Source organism: Glandiceps talaboti, chromosome 23, assembly GCF_964340395.1.
Source record: "Glandiceps talaboti chromosome 23, keGlaTala1.1, whole genome shotgun sequence".
NCBI classification, from domain to species: Eukaryota; Metazoa; Hemichordata; class Enteropneusta; family Spengelidae; genus Glandiceps; species Glandiceps talaboti.
The window spans coordinates 5,598,737-5,611,134 of NC_135571.1; positions in this window are offsets into that span (position 1 = coordinate 5,598,737).

Consider the following 12,398-nt stretch of genomic DNA (forward strand, 5'->3'; position numbering starts at 1 on the left):
ACCGTCATAACTGACATTTTTTGATTTTTTGAAATTTCGCTATCGTTCTCTGCGTACGTTGAAAAGATAAAAATGTCAGGATTAGATAGCGTAAAGTGTAAGAAGCGATAGTCCACGAAGTCTACAGTTAGGCTAAATAAAACCCCGATTTTTGGTTTTAAAAAAAACGTAGAAAAAAACAACACAAAAAACATGCTTGTTTTACTCCGTTACAGTGTTTGGCTTGTCTGATGGGTCTCACTCAGGTATAGTTGAACAATATTTATTTAGTCGAAATCCCACATAGTACAAACTATTGATTCGATCAGCACATGTCTGCCAATGTCATGTCACAGTGTGGCTGGCGGAACCGACACAAGACACGCGATGCAAAGAATACTTTCACCTTTCACCGTTCAACGTCCCCCCTTCAGGACTCAATGTATTGTGTGAGTTTGTAAGTGGCCTTACGAAGTGATATAACATGAATGACCTATAGCTTTAAGCTATGATGTACCTGACAAGTTTCAATCTGCAAATACTGTATTCATGACAGGCGTACTTACTTTTACTTCTTGTCCCGACGTGATGACACTCAGATACGTACTTCTTGTCCCGAAGTGATGACATTCATATACCTATAGTTAGTCATTGTATGTTTTGACGTATATGCTCAATACTATGGAATAAGTCACCTCTAGAAATTCTGCTCTGGCTTCGCGTTTTCTAAAAAAGAAAAAAAGAAAAAAAAAGTTATTACAAGATTCTGTTCTTGTGACTATATATTGCAATAGTGGCCACACGCTTTTCGATAGGTCAGTTCTATTTATGATTGATTGATTGATTGATAGATACATCTTGACCCATCAATTGATTGATTGATTGATCTTTATACAACTTAAAAATGATGGTCGTTTGCACGCTGTATGATAACATTTTGATTTTTGTTTTTGTTTTGTTTTGTTTTGTTTTGTTATTGCGTATGCAGAAAATACTACATTGTTGACGATTTACGTTAAAAATAAATCTTCGAGTTTGATACACGACAGACATCACGGCGATCAGTTTTAGAGATTTGCAGTTCATGATCACGAAAAACAGGCAACAATGAGTTACGGAAACACCCCTTTCCCGCCCCTTGTTTTACTCTACTTCACACTAAATTACACATTCCGATCTCTTTGTCTCCACTCAAAAGTCCGTGACAAAATCGACAGATGCGAAATTATAAAATTCGAAAGGCAAGAAATTAAATATGCAACCATGTATGAAATTAGCATAATCAAATTACCATAAAATGAGTTGTAATTGCAATTCAAAATTTGAAACTGTAAGATCGTTTGTACTTGCTCCTTCTGGCGGTAAAGAAACGAAGAAAGGATAATACAAATACCCTCAGGATGTTTTTAGTCATAACACCAGTTGTATTATACAGTCTGTGATTGAATCGATCGACATGTGCGGGTATTATGCTACTTTAAATAATTGGCTCGCAACGTTGCTATGGTTACAGACGCGGAAAGGATTATTATTCATGGCAATATTCTGGTTACATCCCCCCCTTCACAATTGAATATATTAGGTATAAAGGTAATAAGAATTTGCCATAGTATGGATCTATGGATGAATTTACATTGCCACGATACGCATGTACTGTAGGAGGAAACACACACATGCATACATACATACATACATACATACATACATACATACATACATACATACATACGACCCAAGGAGTGATGCAAGGACATTGATAAATGCATGTTTCGGCTTTTTGGCTAATCTAATCTTAAGTACTGGAATAGTGCAAGACAAAAAATTAAACAAATACGCAGGTGGGCGCACCAACAAAATGATTTTACAATGACGTCATTGTACTGAATATGAGACATCGATCACACACCAATCATATTTATATCAAATACTAATGAATAATTTGGACGAAAATAAACTCACAGGAAACGCGTATAGATTGACGATATTATGCGCTGGTGAAATATGTGTGTTTCAAAGATCTTTCTTAACAATATCGTGAATTCAATAGAAAATATTGAGTTGTTCGGAACCAGTATGAGGTTCATAACCTTTGACCTTTTCTCTTTACATGGCCTTGAATGAAATGCAAATAGTATATTATGCATTCATTCTCCGATTCAAAGTTCTGAGTAGCACTGTGGTGGTGCTACTATTCTTGAAAAGGAGAATAGAACAAAAATAATGATGAGAAATTCGGACAATGTGATATTTTGATTAAACTTTAGGCGTAAATGAAAGGGTATTGTAAAAGTGGGTAAGACTGAATGAATTGACATAATGTAATATGTTCGATTATTTTGTATATCCAGCTTGTTTTGTAACTAAATAAATGAAACATGTATTATTAGAGTTAGGAGTGTTTAATAGAGTATTGTGTTTGATTGTTAGACGGTTTACCTATTGTAACATTGTTATGAGGTGTCTGAGCTGGGCAGCTTAGGGTGTAAAGTGTGTATGAGTTAACGAAAATGTTATGTTTAAGTTTGATCACATATATACCTGAAGTCTGTCGAGTTATGGTTATCTTTTTACTCCATTGATAAATCTGAAGTCGACTTCTCATCATGTTAAGGAACAAGCAGAATTTACGGAGGGGGGAGGGGCAGGAGAGAAATATTTTGGTCAATTTCTTTCGCAGCACCCCCCCCCCCATAAAATTTCATAATTCTGCAGATTTTGAGAGTAGACGACCGCTCCTGAGGTTTACTTTGTTCAAAGAGACAAATAATGAGCAATATATAGATCATGCCCACATTTCACAAATCGAATTTTTCATTCAGTGGCCCGTCATTTTCCCCTCAGACCCACTGCCGCGAATTCAGCTCGCTCCCTATGTTGCATGTACCGTGCCAGTGCCGGTACAACGACGCTAAATGACATAGCTGAGTTAATCATGATAGTCCAACAAACTAACAAACATACTCTATATTAAAAGGTTTCAACGGCACTTTTCTGGTGCGACTCTTAAATGCATTCCATGGATCCACTGAAAGGACATTTGTTTTGCGGGCGGGGGCAATCCGGACTTTTGCGGATGAAAATACCTGAAATGTAGAGCAATCTATAGACAACGAGGGCAGTTCAGCACGAGGAAAACTCGGCCGACGACATCCTTATCTTTGCTATTTAATTGAAGTCTTTCTCAGGTAACTATTGACAACTAGATAAATAAATTCATAAGGTTGTCAGAGGCCGGGTCAGTTTCAAGAGGCTCAATCATGGTTGCTAGGTGAGACAGGCCCGTAGCAAAATTCACAGACTTACGCCATAATAATTCACACTGTACACTCAGGCATTCGGATGTCAATATTACAATATATTACTGAAATTATAATGTACACAGTATACCATCGTTGCAAACCACGACCGTTTTACGGCACCGTTCTTAACAAGCCGGTCCCTATTATTTCGAAGTGTAGTGGTAGAAATAATAACTGGTTTGCGAGAATGACAGTATTCCAGTTCTTGTTTTAGACATTTCTGGTGAAACGAGGAACCAAAAATAACGTGTTACCAGATCAAGATCAATACATGTACATGTATATTATTATTATTAATATACATGCATGCCCGGACCAAGCTGGAATCTGTATGGCCATGTTTTACCGTGACTGTAATTCGATCAGGTCGCATGCATAGAACTAACTCCGAATCCCTAGTTTAAAATATACATGCCGGAATCTCCATAGCCCTTGATCTATGCATATGGCACGGTCGCTCGACGCTACAATGAAATATTAGAGGGGATCGCCACTCCGGGAAAATAAAGGTATTTTCATAAACTGTGGGTTCTGGAGAGTCATTTTATGATTTTATATCCCTCAGCTACTTTTTATTATATGCACGATTTCTGAGAAACACAAATTTGAATCTGTGCCTCATTTAGCAGGTGGAAGTCATGAATATTCATTGTTCATCTTTTACGTATACATTCTGCCGACTCCCATAATGCAATGTGACAGACAGTAAAAATCCACAAATGAACAGAAGTTCAAATGGCTGTTTCTCTGAAGTCGCAGTAATATGGATGACGTGAAATCATGAAATGACTCTCCAGAACCCATAGTTTATGATTATGCCTTTATTTCATGGAGTGTACTCGTGGCGGTCCCCTTGAAATGTTTTACGTGTCTCAGGTAGCTTGATGGCTCGGTTTTGATGCAATGGCCAATGCATTGTATGGTCCAATGTAGGAGGGTTCAAGGCAGGAGGGTGTTCAACTTCCAGGTTACCTATTGATGGCATAAAAACGTTGTAATTTGTAAACGACATGACGATGCGGATGTTGTGTAGCCCCACGACCGGACTTAATTATCAGGTTTGAAGATACAGTTTGGTCCAAATAATAATATTCAAGGCCAAACAACATTGTTAAGTCAGATAGTGCGGGCAAATCTTCAGGCTAACCGCATCTGTCTAAAGGTGCATAGCTTGGTTTTCAGTAATATTTTCTAGACTAACAAAAGTCACAATATATATAACCCACTGTAGCCTAGAATCCAAGCGATTGGGGAAGTTTTCCCCTCTCATGTGGATAGGGTTTTTGAATTCGTTATTTTCTCCAACACTCGAGAAGGGAAATTAAAATTCAAAACCCCCAATCCCCGGGATTCTAGGCTAAACCGATTGTTCCTCAGAATAATATACTTTGGTCGTTCTACGTCACGGCAATGCGCGTTTATGTCACGATAATGCGTGTCTACGTCATTGGTTCTGCTGTGTTCGAAACATGACAAAATTACCACATTTTCCTCGATTTTTAACAAATATTACTGGCGGTGGTATAATTATATCATTCCCCATTACTTTTCTTCTTCCAGTCGGAAAATACTCGTGACAGCGACGTGGTAGTGACAAGGACCCCTTAGGTCACTCATATTTTCCTTGGCTGAACATAGAAAAATATTGGTCAACTGAGCCATATAGGTTTGTGTGTCACATCATTACTACCAGATTAGTCTAGGCACTAACGTGGTATCGAATCATCACTAAAAAAAGAGAGATCTTGAGATTCGCTGGCAAGGGGTTGCATTAGACTACTTGTAGACACGCACAGTTGAAGCTGGACAGTGAGCGATGCATATAAATGTCTGCCTGTCTTGCAACTTTCACTTCACTGCTATAGTATACTCTATCACAAATGAAACACTCATTTACAATTTTACAGGAGAGATATAGGTAATTTTGTTTGTCGGTGATCACAGACTTGTCTGTGCGTTGATGTAATTTCCCAAAATGATATAACCCATAAACGATGCCAAATAACAGACGTCACAAGAATATAACTCTAATAAATTTAGTTTCTGAGTCGACTAGATCAATATATCGTATATGGATATCTCCTCTGATGAAAATGAATTTCACAAGTGTTCGCTATTTCGTAAGTACGCATGCGCTGTATAAATAATGTCATACAACACGTAATTTGAAAACAGGTGTGTAATTTTATTAACTTTTAACAAATGCAAACCATGTACTGATTAGTGGCAGTTAAATAAATACCACGACCCAACCACATCAAATACTCCATATAGAGCTTTGTTTCGTCAGCGAGAACAAACAATCCGTGGTTAATACATACTCGTTCAAAGTTCGTCAGTTGTTCAGACTGACTGACGTATTCGAGACAGGGTGCATCTTGTCTAGCGGTTGTGGGCAAGCAGTTGCTGTGGTCTGTTGTCGCGGTTGTGGCGGCAGGTACGTCAATTTTGACCTTGAACTACTCCATTTCACAGTTCACCATTTTATTCCAGAATTTACAATATTTGTAATATGGAAGTCTTGTTGTTATTTCAAGTGAATGTAGATCGTTCATGTTCAAAACCAGCCATCTAGTACTGCTAGCTGCGTAGTGGGCTGCGCTGGGACTCTATGTTCTAGCATTCTCCCTATATCCAAAAACAACGAAAAGGGACTTTATATCAGAAGCTATCTCGATTATACTCCATGCAAGCAGGACTTACGGTTAGCGGCTGACACCATACACGTATTTTTCCGGAGAACTGTAGTTTGCCAGTCCTGGGCTCGACTGGATACCAAGGTAGTCGTGAGTGGAGGTGTAAATCGTACCGATTCCGTATAGGGACTAGAATAGTTCTGACCTTTTTGTAATTTTTAAAAATTAATTTGTATTGATATCATTTTACGGATAAATGTAACACTTTCCTCAAAACACATCTTAGAAATATGAAGCGAAACGTTTTCATGGTACTGTGAGCGAAAATTTCTTATCCCTACTCAACGTATACTCTCGCAATTGAGCGACTTTCCTCACCTATACGTAGTAAAAATTCGCTAAAATAGATAATTTTAGTAAAATTGCATTACCATGGTAAACAGACACTGCTAAATGTATGACAACTGGTAAACCTCAATCAGAGGTCAGAGGGTCATCGATAATTTAATGGAATATGAAAATCATCAAGGGGGCTTTTATTCATAAATAGTTTTCCGATCTAGGTTACACGACTACCGACTCAGTATGCCGTTACTTAGCGCACAGAAATGGTTTCTCCACTTCAGTTTCACCCGGCAATACACCGTGTACAGTTCTGAGGAGTCGCGACAGTTGTGTGTAATTTAATTAGAGTAATGTCGGTCGGTGAACCGACTTAGAGCTCTCTGACTACATATACCATAGCAACGGCTTGCCTAACTGAAGAATTTCGTCAATATAATTGAACAATGGATCTGGTTTTGTTATATGGGTTCTTGTTAAAGTTAAAACATGGCATTGGCATTTGTTAAATTTCACGTGTCAAGGTTTTTATACTGTCACAGTGTCTAAATTTATGCCTATGTTCGGAACACCCCCAATATATGACCTTGAAAGGTGAATCGCAATAGTCCAGAGTTCGGAGCCTTGAAACTATAGTCATATTTTACCGTGGAGAATTGGACAATGTAGATAAAATTTATAACAGTGGACGGCTACTTTTACGGTACATTTAATGAAATAAAATGACTGCTGTGTAGTCAGTGAATTGATTCTAATGCTATTCTGTCTGTCTGTAAGTGTGTACGCGGCGGAATGAAATGCCCTCTAGCAATCATAGATTCCAAACTTTCCTATTCTATATACGAAATACTGTGTAGTTGGTATGGATTCCAAGCTACCCTGTTCTCATCAGTTAGTATGTTATTTAGCCTCTTCAATTCTGGACAGCGTACAGTGTATGAAATGAGCTGTCTTTATACGGATCCAGGCTGACAAGTTCTACTGTAATTTAGAGGAATAAAACGTTCCTCTGTGTATTTGCATTACTCAGTTGAAGTCCACGATGACCTGTCGTACAATAAACTATATATACAAAGCAAGTCTTTTAGTAAGTTTTGGATTCTGGGAATGACAGCCAGTTTTACTGCAATTTAGGAACTCAGACCGAAATGCTGTTAGTATGGATTCAGTTCTAGTAATAGTAGAGTATGTGTATATGTAAGGAAATGCAATGTCATACACTTTAGCATGAATTCTTTTCGGATCTGTTTTTTTTTTATACCAAGAATAGAAATTTGCTCTGACTTGAACACTAATCATATATTTTAGATTTTGTTGATTTACATTCTTTCCTTGAAATTACCTTCGTTTAACGAATTAAACTTATTACATATAGCAAAATATGCAAATACACATTACCCTTTGACTGTCTACGTCGCTGGACCTGTAACTAAGCTAGCCTTTGTCTACCTACCTATCTGCCTTACCATAGGCAGACAAGTGTTATCGCAGTCGCAGGTTCAGCGACGTAGACGAGCTAAGTGTTCCCTCGATCTAGGTGTAAAATTGATATGGAGAAAAGAAGGGAAATTTAACGACTTGTCCTAAAGAACAAATCTCAGGAAAGAATAGCAAAACTCGACTCAGATTTTAAAGGGGCACAAGTTGTGTAAACTTTTACACGTGTTTTGGCGTCACGGCAGTTTTGGCTGCATATACATGTATCTATAAGGTACTCACAGTATTGTACTTACTGGAGCACACTTAGCCACAATTTGCAATAACTCAAACCTGGTATCAAGATATAACTCATAAACGACCCGATGACGTAATTTATCGTACGTATAAAAAATGTTCAAGAAACCCCTACTATGCAATCAACTGTTATAAAAATTGTAATGTTATATAGCACGCATCAACATTAAAATCATTTTAAAACAGTTTAATTGTTAAGTATTTTCGCTTGCGTAAAAGATTATAAACAGTGAAGTCTATTTTGTCAGCAAAACATGAACAAATATGTGATGATTAACTTGAATAGCAGACCTTATTCTTTATATTTAGAATCACTCAGACAAAAGAAAAACACTCAAGTCTGAGTAGGCTTCATTTTATTGACACACATACATGTCACATTAATTAATAACTGTCATACTTACATTCTGTGCTTATTTACCCAGCGTGAAACGACGTCTGATCACCTACATTTCAACAATTTCAAATCAAAATAATTCCCGCCAAAAAACCTTCAAAATATTCTCATTTCTCCCGCAATTTTTTGTTTAGATCAACTTTATTTTAGACTTTTGGACAAGAAATGATACTTATGTATGATATTCTGTTAAAATATTGTTTTCAAATTGCAAACAGTTATCAAAAAGAAAACAAACATAGACAGGGTATAGCCTTCACATTTTTCCGCGTACATCTGTCGCCTAGGGTTATAAGAGCTTCTGATTGCTTGACGAATATGTGTTGACAGTGGTATGTTGTTTTTCTGTCAAAAAACGTTCTTCCCACACTTAAAATGCCCAGGGTTGTCGTCATTGGAGTAGAGTATGTATTCGTAGATTCTGCTTTTCCTTGTTTGTGCTAGGATATTAGTTAAAAATAAGTTCTCTAACACAATATGGTATACAACAATCATAGAAATATTAGTAGTGACAACCCTTGGGTCACGAGTATTTTCTGGCTGAATGAAGACAAATATTAGAGAATAACATAATTATACCAGTGCCAGTAATAGCCAACAATAATCGGGGGAAGTAAGGGCAATTTTGAGCGTTTTGACTAATATTGCGAACACAGCAGAATCAGTGACGTAACACGCGTTGTTGTGACACAGACGCAAGCTGTCGTGACGTAGAACGACCAGAGTGTATATTCCATACTTTGTTCAACTTGACTCGTACATGGTATAACCTCTAATTCTCTATCATTGTCAAGTACACTTGATAAAACAAATAAACACTGTACAGTTGTGGACACTATCGGTGATATAAACACAACTGAAGTAGCCACAACTTTGATTTTAATACAGACAACACCAGTAAACTTGATAACCTATCAAACATACTTTAGTAACCCAGCAACATTAAGCAGGGGAGTTTGCGCAGTTGTACGTTGCCAATGGCAACATCAGACGCAAATTGACGTACTTTGTTACGTGTCATCGACCGTTATATATTCAGCGCTTATATTGGACTCTAATAAGCATGAGACGACTGCAGGAATAGACTGTTGCGATTGTATTATGTATTTCACAAGTCAGGAATATATTTATGAGTCATCGTAAAAACAGATTAAAATATACAATTCTCTCAAGAAAAAGGCTTTGTGTAAGATGTCATAACAAATGAGAATAAATGAGAACACCCACCTACTAACTAGATAGGAAATTTGTTATTCAGAATATAACACTCCAAATGGAAAAACATCTATCACGTGTTCACCATGGGACAAATCGATCTGAACCTCGATATTTCAAACGAGACAAAGTTTCTGTCTATCTATCCATCTATCTATCTATCTATCTATCTATCTATCTATCTATCTACCTACCTACCTACCTACCTATCTACCTACCTACCTACCTACCTACATATCTATCTATCTATGTCTACATGTACGTGTTACCTAATATATGTCTGCCTGTCTGTCTGTCTGTCTGCCTGTCTATTATTGTCTGTCTGTCTGTCTGTCTGTCTGCCTATCATTATCTGTCTCTCTGTCTGTCTATCATTGTCTCTCTATATCTGCCTGTCTTTCTGCCTGCCTATTATTATTGTCTGTCTGTCTGTCTGTCTGTCTGTCTGTCTGTCTGTCTGTCTGTCTGGCTGTCTATCTGTCTGTCTATCTATCATCGTCTGTCTGTGTCTGTGTGTCTCTATCTGTCTGTCTGCCTATCATCGTCTGTCTCTCTGTATGCCTGTCTGTCTGTCTGTCTGTTGGCCTATTATTGCATGTATCTCTGTCTGCCTTTTATTGTCTGTCTGTCTGTCTGTCTGTATGTCTGTCTGTCTGTCTCTCTGTCTGTCCCAGTGTTTGTTATAAATTCGGGTGAATGAAGAATTAAAGACTTCAATAACAGAAAGGACACATGTTTACTTTATTTATCGACTTCTTTCTTACAGAATAATTGGACCAAGATGGTTCCTCATCTGAAATGAAATATTATCTGGAGGAATTACATTGACATTAAATCGATCATGCAAACAACTAATTTCAAAATGGCGGAAATGTACTGCAGGGTTGCCATAGATACGTATACTTGTCACAGTATTGAGGAGTAGTTGAATGAAAACGAGATTACAGGAACGCAATATCTTGGATTCAGACTACATGGATTATTGGTTTCCAGTTTCTCCGGAAAAAATTGGATAATTAACAAATTGTACTTGTATAGATGGTATTGAGCAGACTATGACAATTCTTGAACGAGGATGAAGCTTTTTGTTGGTGGGATCGACGTTATAACACACAGAGACACATTTTTGGACCAAAATGCAACTCAACGAGTGCTTATTCCTTTCAGTGGGGTCGTCAAGTCAACGAGTGTAGATACAAACAAACCAACAAACAATTTTGACGGATTTAAGCTCGTCCCACAATTGCCGAAAATGGCGGCCTCGTCCCCAACATTCGCTGGAGTGAAGAAGCCGTCGCAAAACACGCACACATCAAAAGAAAAGAGTTCGGTGACAGGAACGCTACCCACTGTTGTATCGAATAAACTTGTACCGAAGTCTCATCACAGGCCTCTGGGTACTGCTCGGGGGATGAAATCCAGACTCGTTCACACGCCCTCACAGTTGGAGGGACTTTCGGATGAGGAAAAGTATCAAATTTTGAAGGGGAGCGAGGATGAGAAAATTACAACTGAATTCGTTCAATTGCGAAATATGTTAGTTCAAAACCAAGCGCGAACTTTCTATGCGAATGACGAAGACTCCGCTGCTCTTGACGCTGTCAGTTCTGCAAACACTCTCGTCACCATCTCGTTGCCAAATATCAACAGACCACACACAACAAGGAACAGACACAATGCGACGAAAATGAAACTAAAAGATTTAGAAAGAGCGATGGATAGCTTTGCGACAATCAGAAAACCCAATCTTGAGGAATTTTACGAAATCAACGCCAAGTGGTTTGGTCGACCAGTTCGGAAAACTTTAGGTTTAAGCGATGTAAGTAAGAAAAAGGGGACCGGGACCGGATCATACTCTATGCGGAGTAGGCCAGTGACGGTTGCGGACAATGTAGCGCGATTCCTTCCCGATGAAGACAGACGAAAACCGGTCGACCACAAAGTGTCGGACAACACCGCTGATAGACTACATACTAACGATAGTAATAAAGTTAGCACCCCGCGAAAATCTCGTACCGTGAACGAGGACAGTACTAACGGGCGAAAAGTTCGTGATGGTGAAACTTGTAACCATGGTATTAGTGACGTAACTAAATCAAGAAGAAATGTGTCCGGCACTAACTCGAAGTTGACAATGAGTGACCTACTCACACTACAAATCAACAATTCGTCCTGCCATACATCTAACGCGTCAACCATACAGGGTTCTCACGGGAAGAAAAGATCCGTCCGATTTAGTATTAGTAATGAAGTTAGGGAGTACGATTCAGAGGCCCCTGTCTCAAGTCCAACAGAAACAACATCCAAATAATCTTGATATATCATGAACATCACCTGAACAGAACCAACGACAAAAAATTGCGATTTCTCGCAATTTTGGCTAACTTTTTGAAAGTTCGTACAAATCACAAACAAAATAATGCCAAATTGTGCGATTTGATCCAAAATTGCGATATTCCGTCCATTTCATCGTTTATGACGTCAGACAACGCCATGCACGAACAACGAACCGTTAACATTTATCAAAAATTGTCACATTCAAATTCTACTTTCTGTGAATATGTAACTCTGAGCCTGTTATGATGTTCTACTACTACAAACTTTGAAATTGCTATTGACAAGTCTAAGGCTTGTCGTCATAGCCGACTTCACTGATATCTCAGTACAAGGTCGTGTCTTTGCCTCTTCCAAACCCGACAGTCTTTCGTCAAAAATAACTTGTAAAATCGCTAATTTTCGGTAACCTTTAACTTATTTTGGACGCGAATGGTAGCGACACTTCCCACAAAAATACCC